The following is a 14,131-nucleotide window of genomic DNA, read 5'->3' on the forward strand; positions in this document are numbered from 1 at the left end:
AACAGGATCCCGAAGAGTCGGACACAGCTGAACATGATTGAATCACAACAACTTCCTGACTCCAGACCTAGCACTTTATCCATTATGATACCAGCTGCTGGTTCAGACCTTGCATTTCATTATTATAGGGAACTCCTGGTGTGGAACATTTCTCCACTGATACAGATTGCCAATTTATGTGCAGCTTCGAACCTTAGACAGTTGCTTGGGATGCTCAGAAGTTAAGTGATTCACCAGTTATCAAGAAAACTGAGGTCATACATTGGGGGTATGCCTCTTCTTTCTACTTCCTCACCTCAGATTTCTCACTCTCACCCACTTTGCTTCAGACTCAGAGGAAGAGATAGAACTTCACCTCACCAAGGCCAGTTCCTTTACCAACCCCTGGCTCCATTCCCTCCTGTCCTCCACTCCTCTTGTCCCTTTCCTCCTTCCCTCTCTCATTATCACCTTAAATCAACCTATCCATTGGCTCCTTCACTACTACCTACATGCTTGGATATCTTCCATCCTTAAAAACCTTCCCCGACCCTGCATTCCCCTCAAATCATTGTCCTTTATCTCTCCTCCTTCTCTCAGCCAAATGCCTAGAAATAACCATCTGCCCTCCTACTTCATTACTGCCCAGTCACTTCTGGAAGCCTTGGAATCTGGCTTCAGCCGCCATCACTCCCACTGAGGTTACCAGCGACCTGCCTGAATATACCACGGCCTTTGCCCAGCCCTCATCCTTCATTGGACACTATTGACCATTTTCTTCTCTTGGACGCTCGGTTCTCCCTGGTTTTGGTGGCACTGAGTTTTTTTCCTAAGTGATGATTCCTTCTCAGCCTTCTTGGTGGGGTCATTACCCATGTCCTAGCACCTTTGTATCCCTCCCCTTTTCTTTTCTCTCTTCATGCTTTCTTGTGAGCTCCTTAACTCTGATGGATTCAATTATCTTCTCTACATAGATGAGGGGCAACTAGGTGGAGAAGTGGATAGAGAGCTTCTGGACTAGAGTCAAGGAAGACTCATGTTCCTGAGTTCAAATCTGGCCTCTGACACTTACTAGCTGTGTGATCCTGGACAAGTCACTTAACCCTGTTTGCCTCAGTTTCCTCATCTGTAAAATGAGCTGGAGAAGGAACTGGCAAACCACCTTGAAATGAAAAAAAAATCCCAAATGGGTCATGAAGAACAGGACACAGACAGGATTGAACAACAACAAGGCAGATGATTCACAAATCTGCAAATGCAGGCCTCATCTGTCATCTGAATTACAGTCTTCTCATATCCAGCTGCCTGCTAGATATTTCCACTTAGATGTCCCATTGGCTTCTCAACCTCACCAAGATCAAACAAAACTCATCCTAATTCCCTATTTATGTCAAGGTCACCACAACCCTTCTGGTCACTCAGCTTTGCGATCTCCAAGTCATCTTCAACTCATCAATGCCACTATTACCCCTACCCTGTCAGCCATCAGCCTGGTCCGTTGTACCTCCCTAACATCTCCTATGCCTATTCCTTTCTGTCCAACTACGTGTCTACCACTCTAGTTCAGGACCTGAACTATTGCAGTAATCTTCTCATTGGACTTCCTGCCTCAACTCTCTTCCCTCTCACATCTTTTCTGTATACCCAGGCACTAGCAAACTACAGGCCATGGGCCAAACCTGACCCACTGACTGCTTTTGTGCAGCCATAGTTTGCTGACTCCCTACTCTATACAATTGCAAAAGTAACAATCCCAACATGCAGTTCTGTTACTCTCTTGGTCAAGAAACTTCAATGACTCCCTAGACCTCTAGAAGAAAATAGACTGAACTGTTCAGCATGTAAAGCCCTTCACAATATGATTTAAACCTGTCTTCCCAAGCAGATTTCACAGAACATCCCACCCTGTACTCTATGTTCCAGTCAAATTGCCTTATGATTTGAAAAACATTAGAGATGAGAGGAACTGTAACCCGAGCTCCATCATCCAGGGGAGGATATGCTTCTACCCCATACCTCTTGGTACAATGCCAGCCTGCCCAGGACACACAGTACAAATTCCCCATCCCTTCGGGTTGTGCTGGACTGCCACCCCCAGGGTCTTGTGTCTGTGATCTTCCTTTCCCAGAGATCCGTCCTCCCCACCACCTCCATGGCCCTGGGCCTCATCCAGGGTGTTGGTAACCATTGGCCATGATGCAGGAGACTGTACTACACAGATAGCCTCTCCATATTTCCTCTTCCTGCATCCCCATTTAACTGAATTTGTTCCAAGAGTAAGAATTCCTAATCATAGTTTAGCAGAGGAATGTGCCAGAAGATTATGAACAGTATCACTTTACAAAATAGCAAACGTGGTAGAGAAGAAAACAGTTCTACCTAAAGCTTTGTGTAAGATCCAGCTATGCCTGATTAATCCAACACCATTTATCATCTATGCTGGAAGCAGATCAGAGCCTTGCATAACCTGCTTCCCCTTCACCTTTCCAGTCTCCCCGAGGACTCTTCTATCCAGCGACACTGGCCTCTTGGCCATTCAATGAACAAGACATTCCAGCTCTCAGCTCCCAGCATTTTCTCTGACTGTCCCCAATGCCTGGAATGTCCTCCCTCCTCATCCCACCTCCATGGCTTCCCTAGTTTCCTGGAAGGCCCAGGCAAAATCCCACCTTCTGTAGGAAGTCTTTCCTGATCCCCCTTAATTCTGATGCCTTCCCTCTGTTGAGAATCATCAGTTTATCCTCATTTGGACATAGTTGTCTGTATATTGTCTCCCCCATTAGACTGTAAGTTCCTTGAGGGCAGGGGCTGTCTTTTGTCTTTCTTTGTATCCCTGGTGCATAGCACAGTGCCTGGAACATAGTAGGTGCTTAATAAATGTTTATTGACTGATTAATCACAAGCAGAAACAAAATAGAACAATTTTTCCCAGTATTTCAATAAGAATTAATTCTCCTCCCTTAAACCCACACTTAAGCCCTTAGTTATATACCTTTTTATGTTGTTCTCTGTTGTTCCCTATGTTTTAATCTTGTTCTCAACTAGACTGTAAGCTGCACAAGGGCCAAGACTATGAACTGCCTGGCATGGGGCTGGGCACACAAATGTTTAATGAATCAGCTGATTTATAGAGGTTCATATTGGTAAGGGGAATTCATTTCTAGTATTCCTTTGTTCAGAAAAAACTAGGAGGTTTGCACAAATTATGGGCTCATGTGGTACATATTTATTCTCATTTGTTCAAAGGTTTAAATTTTTGCACACCCAAATGTTCCCTAGCTGCATTCCTAGTATTTAATTCTGCCTATTGAAAGGAGCCCCAACAGACCTCCCAAAGATGTATGACTAGGACTTGAAAAGTGAGACTTTGTTCCAGGTGTGACCGAAGTTAGTGGGCATGAAATTGGCCTTGGAGGTATGAGGGGATCACTCAGCATCCATACTCTGGAGGGTGCTGGATAAACCAATACTCTGAGCTTCTCCCCTTCTCTAGGATCTAAGGAAGGCATTTCCTCTTCCTTCATTGATTTTGATACCCTGAGCATCTCCAACCCAAGCCAGGGGTGTGGGAGGGATGGGCATGAGGATGAGGATGGCAGGAAGTACCCAATCTTCAAATCTCTTTGCTGAGGAAGATCTGGGTACCTAAATATAAAAAGGTAAGGATAGGGTTGACCTGCCCCCAAACATTGGTCTCCAGTGAGGGCAATAGCTAAGGGTGACCCTGTCATACTGGTCCCCTTTACCACTGCCCATTCACCTCCCAAATGAGACACTTGAACCAGAAGATCCTCAGGAGTGGTTCCCTAGTGCCCAGCCTCATCAGGGAAGGACAGAATGGGGCATTAGGAGTACCACCACAAGAATCATTCATCCTCTCCTGGCTCAAATGGAACCTGTAGTGAGAGAAGGAAAAGAGGCACTTTGTTTTACATGTTCTACTTCCCAGTAATCCCTTTGAGGGTAGGGCCTGATTCATTTTTATCTTCATATCTTCATTGCTAAGCATAATACCATCTTGTGCCTATTAGGAACTTGAAAATGCATGATAGGAAAGAGATCATACAAATGGGAAAAGGACCCACATGTAGAAAAATATTTATAGCAGCTCTTTTTGTGGTGGCCAAGAATTAGAAATTGAGAGGATGCCCATCAATTGGGGAAGTTGATATATGAACAAGTTGTGATATATGAATGTAATGGAATACTATTGTGCTATAAGAAATGAGGAGCAGGCTGACTTCAGAAAAACCTGGAAAGATTTGTATGGACTGATGCTGAGTGAAGTGAGCAGAACAGGAGAACGTTGTATACAATAACAGCCACGTTGTTCGATGACTAACGTTGATAGACTGAACCCCTCTCAGCAATGCAAGAATCTAAGACACCTCCAAAGATCTCATGATGGAAAATGCTATCCACATACAAAGAAAGAACTATGGAGTTTGAATGCAGATCGAAGCATACTATTTGCTCTTTTTTCTTTTGTTTTTTTTTTTCCTCTTCTAATTCTTCCTTACAGCATGACTAATGTGAAAATATGTTTAATAAGAATGTATATATATAGCCTATATCAGATTGCACATTGTCTTGGGGAGGGAGGAGGAGAAAATTTTAAAACTCAAAAGCTTATGGAAGTGATTGTTGATAAATCAAAATAAATTAATAAAAAATGCATGCTAGATTAGATTGGAAGCTACCAAATGATCTAGCTTCTCCCCATCCCTAGCACTAATGTCTGAAGGATTTCCCTGTCTCCCCATTCCCCACAGGAGGATGCCTTTTCTCCCTCTTTCCTCAGGTACAAAAATTCGTACTTAAAACTCTGAAAGCTCTGGACAGCTCCTTCTACATAGAGGTTCTCTCAACTAACCAACTAGGGATATTTATAGAGTCTAATCAGAGACTTCTTAGACCATAAATATAAGCCATAAAATACTCCATTTACATATAGCACTGTTTTAGCTAAATCTCAATTTTCTAGGATTAACCCACTGGCAGAATCAAAGAAGTTGGGGGATGGAAGGTCAGCTCTTCAGCGTGATTGGACTTAATTACTCGTATAGACCAGTTTGTCCCTCCCCAAGCTTTAGAAAACTGGTACTTAAGGTAGATGGGTAGGGCTGTCCTTTCTCTCAATGACCCATTTCAGTCTAATAGCAGTAACTCAAATTTGTATAATTCTTTATATGTATTTATATACATATAGCTAGGTGGTTCAGTGGATAGAGCACCGGACCTGGAGTCAGGAACACTCATCTTCTTGACTTCAAATCTGACCTCAGACACTGACTAGTTGTGTGACTCTAGGTAAGTCATTTAACCCTGTTTGCCTTGGTTTCTTCATCTGTCAAATGAACTGGGGAAGGAAATGGCAAACCACCCCAGTATCTTTGCCAAGAAAACCCCAAATGGGGTCACAAAGAGTCAGATATCACTGAAAAAGAACTGAACAACAGCAAAATCAAGTTAGAAATTGAGGCCTATTTGTCTTTATTGCTTTGATTTCCAGCCCAGTGTCTTCTCCTTACTTCTTTTACTATAAATAAAGGCTAGCTATTATTCCTACACTGCATGATCTGCTTTTAGGGCCTCAATTGATATCTTAGAAAACATTTAAGCCTTAGATGAAGGCATTGGATTCTAGTATAGAACCTGGGAGGAAGGACTAGGGAGAAGGGGTTGGAGCTGGGCCTTTCCTGGCCCCTGAAATTCCTCCCCTGTTCTCCCTCCACATCTTGCCCTCCCCTTGCCTGGTATTCTCATGAGGGATTGGGCACGAATCGTTCTATGGCCAGCCCATTTTGGAAGATGACAGAAAGCCCCTTGCTCAGAAATACACAGCTCTCTTCACGTATTGGGCCTCTTTGTAATTAGTTCAGCAACAGAGCTGCCTAATCCCATTAAACAAGTTCATTTCAATCAGTTTTATGTCTTGATATGTGGCCAATTTTAATCATGGTGAGGTTCAAATGATCTAAGAGGGGATCAATGCTCCCTTAAAGTCAGCCCTACTTGCTCCCTAAGGGCCAGATCCACCCTCTAATTAACTTTTTTTTTAATAGGCTGTCCCATCCTTCATGGAATGCCCTCCCATCTTCTCTCTGCCTATTTAAAAGCTACCTATCCTTCGAACCAGTGTATAGAGGGGAGAGGACACTGCTTCTGGAGACAGGGAACCTGGATTTACATCCTACCTCCGACTCTTAATATCTGTGTGACCTCGAGCTAATCACTTTACCTCCCTATGCCCCAGCTACCTCATCTGTAAAATGGGAAGGTAGATCTGAGTGGCCTCTGAGACTCTACTCCTCTGAATGAGCTCAGGTTTCACCTCCTCTGGGAAAACCCTTCTTGACCGCCTCAGCTCCTGGAAAGCTTACCTTCCTCTAAATCCTGGTAATGCTTTTTGTCTGTATCACTTACTTAGGATTACAAATCCTAGGATTTAGAACTAGAAGCATCCTTAGAAAGAATCTGCTCCAGTCACAACCCCTTCTTTCATTTTACAGATGGGGAAACCGAAGTCACATAGATTAAGGAACCTGGCCAAAGTCACACAGCTAGTTAGTGAGTGACAGGGGGCTGGATTCAAACTCATATTCTTACAACCATTTGGTGCTTATATTCTGAATAGTATATGTTCCAGCTCACAAACTATACTGCAAACCCCAGGAAGACATAACAACAACAATAATAATTAATAGTAATTAATATTATTTAATAGTAATTTATATTATTTAATTAATAGTAATTTAGTAATTAATTAATAGTGATTACTATGATGATGACAACAATAGTACATTTATTTAATGCTTCAGAGCTTGCAAAGTATTTCAATATGCTGTCTCATTTAATTCTTGCCACAACCCTGTGAAGTAGGTTCTATTATTATCCCCATTTTACCAGTGAGGAAACTAAGGCTGAGAGGGAGTAAAGAACCTGCCCGGGGTCACACAGCTAATAAGTGTCTGTTTGAACTCAGATCGTCCTTCCTTTAAGTCAAACACGATCCACTGGGCCACCCAGCTGCTGCCTGGGACCATGGCTGTAATTCCCCACAACCCGCAGCACAGCCTCTACACAGAGGAGGTGTCTGAAAAGTACTTCCTAATTGATTGACTTTTGGTGAGTCCCTTAACTGCAAAGCAAAGCTAATTTGTTTCCTGTTTCTTCTGGGGCTGAAGGTGATTATCACCCAGAATAGCCGGGACAAGTATTTGAGATTTAATAGGCTTATTCTCCAGTGCTTACATCTTGTGTAGAAATGATCCCAGCACAGAATGGTTAAGATAATAGTACAGAGACTACTGAAAAGGTAGGCTGTGCAAGGCCTTGAATGGAGAAGCGTTTACTGAACATCTGTTCTGTGCCAGGCTCCGTGGGCAGGCGCTGACAAACATGAGAGACAAACATGAAGGGCTGTCTGCCCTTTTGGACCTTACCTTCTGCCTACACCAAGTACACAAAATAAATACAAAATAAACCAAAATAATTTTGTCTATTGGGAAGGCACCTGCCTCTGGGGGACCAGGAAAGGGCCCATGTAGGAAATAGTCCTTGGGCTGAGCTTTGAAGGAAACTGGGAATTCTAAAAGGGAGCAGTGAAGAGGGAATGTATTCCAGGCAGGGGGCACAGCCTGTGCAAAGATACAGAGGTGGGAGATGGAATGTTGTGTGTGAGAAACAACTCCATTAAGGAGTTCGGACTTTATTCTATAGATCACTGGCTCTCAATCACTAAATGGTAACCTATAGCAAAGGAGGAGTCCCTGACAATTTTTGAGGAGGGAAGTGGAAACCTGAATGGATGTTTAGAGCTTAAAGTGAGGGAGATCTGAGGTGGAAGAGAATGGAGATCAGGGTATGAAGGCAGTAGTCTAGCTTTGATAATGGAGTAGTTTTTAAGAAGAAATCTCATAGTTACCCTTAAATAGCTGTATCATTATATAATATTAGTGATGATTTGCTCTGTATTTCCTCTTCACTTCCCTGGCTTCCTTCAAGTCCCAGCTAAAATCCCACCTTCTACCTTTCTGATTCCCCCAAATTCTAGCACCTTCTCTCTCTTCATCATCACCAATTTATCTTTCATATCTCTCATTTGTACATATCTGTTTGCTCATAGTTTCCCCCATTGGAATTCTTTGAGGGCTGAGTCTGTCTTTCATTTTTCTTTCTATCCCCAGCGCTTAAACCATTGCCTGGCATACAGTGGTCACCTAAGAAATGTTTATTGACCAACAAAGTACTTTTCTCACAGCAGCACTTTGATGTAGGTTATATAAGCATTGGGGCAGCTAGGTGGTATAATGGACAGAGCGAGAACATTGGGCTTAGAATCAGGGAGACTCATCTTCATGAGTTCAAATCAGGCTTCAGACATGTGCTAACTTGTGCAACTCTGGCTACGTGGCTTAACTCTGTTTGCCTCAGTTTCCTCATCTGTAAAATGAGCTGAAGAAGGACACGGCAAACCACTCCAGTATCTTTGCCAAGAAAACCACAAATGGGGTGACTAAGAGTCTGAAATGACTCAACAACACTAACCAAAATATAATTACTATCACCCCATTGTACAGATAAGAAAACGGTAACGCATACAAATTTCTTACCCGTAGCCATATAGCTATCAAGTATCAAAGTCAGGATTGGAACCCAGGTCCCCTTATTTTCATTCCAGGGTACTTTCCACCATACTATGTCTTGTTGCTAGAGTGAGCAGAACCCAAGAACACAGGATGTGGAAGGCACATTCCCAGCCATCTCATTTAACAGCCTAAAGTGTGGAAGTGATTTGCTCAAGGTCGCAGAGTGACTGAGCAGGGTCTGGATCAGGGAGGTGGCAGAGGGAGAGGAAGGCAGGTCCTGGAGAGACAGTCTTCACTGTTGTTCCATCTGGGAGGGGAACCTCCAGCTCTCCAGCCGACTTCATGCAAGCCCTTGGCAAGGTGTCTAAAAATAAGTGTCTATCGGATTTACTCTGAAAAGACAGAGCCCAGCCAGGCTGTCTGCCAGAGGTAAATTCAGGCAGGTGGCTTGGAATACGAGAGGAAGGGAACATGGGGAGAGTGGCCGTGTTCATGCAATTCAGGCAGGTGAGAATTGGGAGGAAACATGATTTTTCCCCTGATGACTGATAGTTTGTGGTTGTGTGGGTCTCTGCTTCCCTCTAGTGGTCATTGGGAATAATGCAAGACCTTCCATCTAGGCGCAGAGCTCTATAATGCATAAGTGGGGGGGGAAGGGCGTTCTTTAGATTTAGGGTTTAGGATCACAGATCAAGAGCTGGGAGAGACATTAGAGAGCATTTTGTCCAACGCTATCATTTTTCAGATGAAGAACCTGAAGTCCAGAGAGGGTATTACTTTCCCAAAAAGACACAACTGGTGAAGAAAAAAAAAGCTGTGCACAAAGTGAAATTTTTTAAATCAAATCTTATTATCCTTTTGATTCATACAAAATTGGTGACGTGTCCCTGTAGGGGAAAGAAATTCCTTAGTGGACTGAAAACTCTTGGAGAAGGATTATGATTGCTTTTTGGTGGGACATTAAAATGTCCAGGTCGGAATCATTCAAGCAATCAAACAACCAAATATTTAGTACCTTCTGGTATTTGTTGTTTTTTAGTCCTCTTCATGACTTCATCTAGGGATTTTCTTGGCAAAGATACTGAAGCGGTTTGCCATCCCCTTCTCCAGCTCGTTTTTACTGATGAGGAAACTGAGGCAAACAGGGTTAAGTGATTTGCCCAGGGCATACAGCTAGTCAATGTCTGAGGCCAAATTTGAACTCGGGTCTTCTTAACTTTAGGTCCGCTGCTCTATCCACTTCACCACCTAGCTGCCCCTAGTAGTCAGGAAATTTGAGTTTAAAATCCTGCCTCAGATACTTACTAGCTACGTGTGACTCTGAGAAAATCAGTTAATCTCCCTTAGCTTCAGTTTCCTCATCTCTAAAATAGAGGTAATAATAACACCTGCCGCACAAGGTTGCTGTGAGAATCAAATGAGCTAACAAATGAGATAAATAAAGCATATTGCAAACCTTAAAGGGCTGCATAAATATTGGCTATCATTATCCTCCCTAACCATGCAGTTCTCCAAATTGGCTGCTTAGGACATGACCTTAATTTGAGGTTTCCTTCCCTGCTGTCCCTCCCTTCCCTTGAGTTGTAGGCTGGAGAGATAGAGATCATATGGAAAGGTTTTGACCTAGCATAAGAGTCCCAATTTCACATGGCTTTCTTTCTTCTCCCCCTGCCCCATGCCCAGGACAGAGATGGGGCAGCTAGGTGGCACGCTGGGCTTGGAACCAGGAAGACTCATCTTCCTGAAGTCAAATCCAGCCTCAGACACTTACTAGCTATGTGACCCTGGGCAAGTCACTTATCCCTCTTTGCCTCAGTTTCCTCATCTGTGTAATGAGTTGGAGAAGGAAATGGCAAACCAACTCCAGTATTTCTGCCAAAAAAACTCCAAATGGGATCACGAAGGGTCGGACACTATTGAAACAACTCAACAATAACAAAAGGACAGAGATCACACTGTAAGGCTAGAAAAATTATTAATAATAATTAATGATAAATTACTAATAGCATTATTAATAAAAGTCGTAAAAATTCTGAGCCCTGGGGCAATTTTTGGTTGCTAGGGTGGAAATGAGGCTTCCTAACTGATAAGATTCCATTCAATCTACTACCCATTGACTTCCTCGCTTTTCCACATTCTTTAAAGACCCTGCCCCAGGACTCACAGAAGTTATCTTTATCTAGGAAAACCATCATTAAAATCCAATCTAGAAGCAATTTTAGATGAGCAGAGAAACACTTAATAGTTAACAAAGTTGCCTTTTTGACTAGACGAATAAATCAAGAGGCAAAACCCCGGAACGAAAACAGAAAGGTGGCCATAATGATTCAGTCCCTCCCAACTGAATTCTCTTAATGAGACAAGGGGTGAACCAAGGAAAGAAGAGGGGGCCGGCTGCTGCCAGGTTTCGGGGAAGTCCTCTCTTCTATTCATTTGCTGTTGTTGTGAATGCAATGGCCACTTTCTGTGTGTCTCATCACTGCAGCTAAAAACTCTTCTTTCTGGTTCTGAGCCTGGGAAAGCTTCCCCTCTTCCAGGGCTGGGCAAAGTCTGCGGATCTCAGGGTCTTTGGTGAATTGCTCCTTCTGCCCTCAAGGCAAGCCATTTAAGACTTCTCTGAATGACAGAGATGTCTGAACTGAAGAGGGTGTTTTGAATGAGCAGAGAGGAAAAGACAGTGCATTGCGGTTTGGGGAATGGGTTTGGGGAAGGGAGAAGAAGGGGAGAGACATGATGAAACTGGAGATTCCTTGTGGTCCAATCTGGCTGGAACACAGAGTAAGTAAACAGAAGGAATAGGAAATAAATCAGAAAAAAAAAAAAAAAAAAGGTTGGAACCAGACAGTGGAGGGCCTTGAAGGCCAGATTAAAGAATTTTTATTTTGTCCTAGAAGCAATAGGGAGAAATGGATTTTTGAGTAGGGGAATGACAAGGTCAGACTTGTATCTTAGGAAAAATAGTTTTGGCAGGCATATGAAGACGAGCAGGAAGAGGAAGAGATCGAAGCCGGAGAAGCTATTAAAATACGCTAGTCAAGGGGATGACAAGGGTCTGAACTAGTGTTCTGGACCTTGTGATACTCATAGAACAGACTTAGTGACTGAAGTTCATTGTTGGAAAAGTTCATACACAGGGTGTCCCAAAAGTCTTAGTGCAATTTCAAGGTTCAATAGGTCATTTGAAGCTATTTTATATTTAATCATTTGTTTTTATTTAGTTTGTTTATATTTATAGTTTATGTATCTACAGCGTATTGATATTTATGTTTTATTTATTTTAATAGTTTATATTTGTAGTTTATATGTAGTATATTTATGGTTTATTTAAATGGTTTCTTTAATTTATTTAAATAGCTTATTTATATTTGTCGTTTATGAATATAGAGTATATTTACATTTATGGTTTATTTATTTAAAGTTTAATTTATTTAAATAGTTTACTTATATTTTGAGCTTATGCATACACATATAGTACATTTATATTTATGGTTTATTTATTTAAATAGTTTAATTTATTTGGATAGTTTAGATTTATTTAATGGTTTAAGTTTTAATTTTCAGTAGCGTAAAAGTGCACTAAGACTTTTGGGACACGCTGTAAAATAAACTCATTCAGAATCCAAGCGATTGGAAAGTTCAGGTAACTGGAAGTTTTCCACGGGTAGAGCCCAGCGTCTTGTTTAGGAAGTTTGAAGGCTACCTTCAAAACTGGCCTCAGACACTTGACACTTACTAGTTGTGTGACCCTGGGCAAGTCACTTAACCCCAATTTCCTCACCAAAAAGCAAAAAAACAATAAGAAGAAGAAGAAAGAAAGAAAAGAAAAGAAGGGGGGCTATCGCTTAATCAATCAATGTTTATTAAATGCCTACTATGCACCAGGCACTGTTTGAAGTGTTGGGGATACAGATAGGAAAGTTGAGATTAGTCACTGCCTTCAACAATCTCACATTCCACCAGGCTGTTACGGTTTGCTGATCAGTAAATAAAGGTATTGATCTGTGATTTCATCAGTGTGAGGATTTCCCCGGTGAGGAATCCCTTTGCCAGTTGTAGGTTCCCCGCCCCTGAGGCAGACAATGGTTGCCTTTGGTTGCAGCGCTCTGCAGCTCTGGGTACTGAGTCACCCTGGGTACTGAGTGGTTAATGACATTGCCAGGGTCACCAGGCAGAGGAATGACTTGAACCCAGGTAGGCCTGACTCTGAGGGCAATTCTTTATCCGCTGCTTCATGGAATATAGAACATGTATATAAAATAAATAAGTTGTGATGGGGGAGGAGGGTGGTTAACAAGAGAAAGAATCAAGAAATCCTCTTCTCTCTTTTTTTTTTTGGCTAGGCAATGGGGTTAAGTGACTTGCCCAGAGTCACACAGCTAGTAAGCGTTATGTGTCTGAGGCCAGATTTGAACTCAGGTCCTTCTGAATCCAGTGCCGGTGCTCTATCCACCGTGCCATCTAGCTGCCCCAAGAAATCCTCTTAAAGGAGGTTGCACTTGAATTGAACCTTGAAGGTTCCAAGACACAGAGATAAGGAAAGTGAGCATGGCAGGCACACTGGACAGCCTATGCAAAGGAATAGAGGTGGGAGATGGAGAAAGAACAGAACAGAAACCCAGTGTGGTTAGAGCTCCTTTATTAAAAACTACAGTTCTCCTAGGTGGTGCAGTGGATACAGCACCAGGCCTGGAGTCAGGAGGACCTGAATTCAAATCCATCCTCAGACATTTACTAGCTATGTGACCCTGGGCAAGTCACTTAACCCTGTTTGCCTCAGTTTCCTCATGTGCAAAATGAGCTGGAGAAGGAAATGGCAAACCACTGCATTATCTTTGTCAAGAAAACCCCAAATGGGGTCAGGAAGAGTCAGACACGACTGAACAGCTACAACACAACTCTTGATGATGTTGGAGGGAGTAAGAAGGAGACTGAGTTTGGGGAGTCAAGAGCTTAGATTTAGCTTTAGAAATGCCAAGGTAGAATAATAGCTAGCGACGATATAGCACCTTAAGATTTGCAAAGCACTTTACAAAGATCATTTGATCCCCTGGGAAGTAGGTGGAAATAATGACCTTCATTTTACATACAAATAACTGAGGCAGACAGAAATCAAGTGACTCGCCCAGGGTCACAGAGCTAGTAAGTGTCAGAGGCTAGATTTGATGAGCCTTCCTGATTCCAGACCAGGATCTCTATCCACTATGCCACCCAGCTAACCATCATCACAGCTAGCATTTACATATCACTTTAAGGTTTGCAGAGCACTTTACAAATATTATCTCCTGAAATCCTCACAACAACCCCGGGAGGTAAGTACTATTATTATGCCTGTTTTACAGGTGAGACTTCCCCAGGGTTACTCAGCAAGTTAGAGTCAAGAGTTCAATTCTGAGCTCAGCTCGTCCTGACTCCAGTCCAGTGGTCCATCCATTGCTTGTGATAAGATTTTAAAAAAGGCAAATATCATTAGCAACGCCTTTGAACCTAGGCTAGCTAGCACCCTGAACATCAGGCTCTGAGAACTAGTGGGTCTGTTGCTGGTCACTAATTGAGATGCCCCC

This window comes from Vombatus ursinus, unplaced genomic scaffold, assembly GCF_900497805.2.
Source record: "Vombatus ursinus unplaced genomic scaffold, bare-nosed wombat genome assembly UNPS02005286.1, whole genome shotgun sequence".
NCBI lineage: Eukaryota > Metazoa > Chordata > Mammalia > Diprotodontia > Vombatidae > Vombatus > Vombatus ursinus.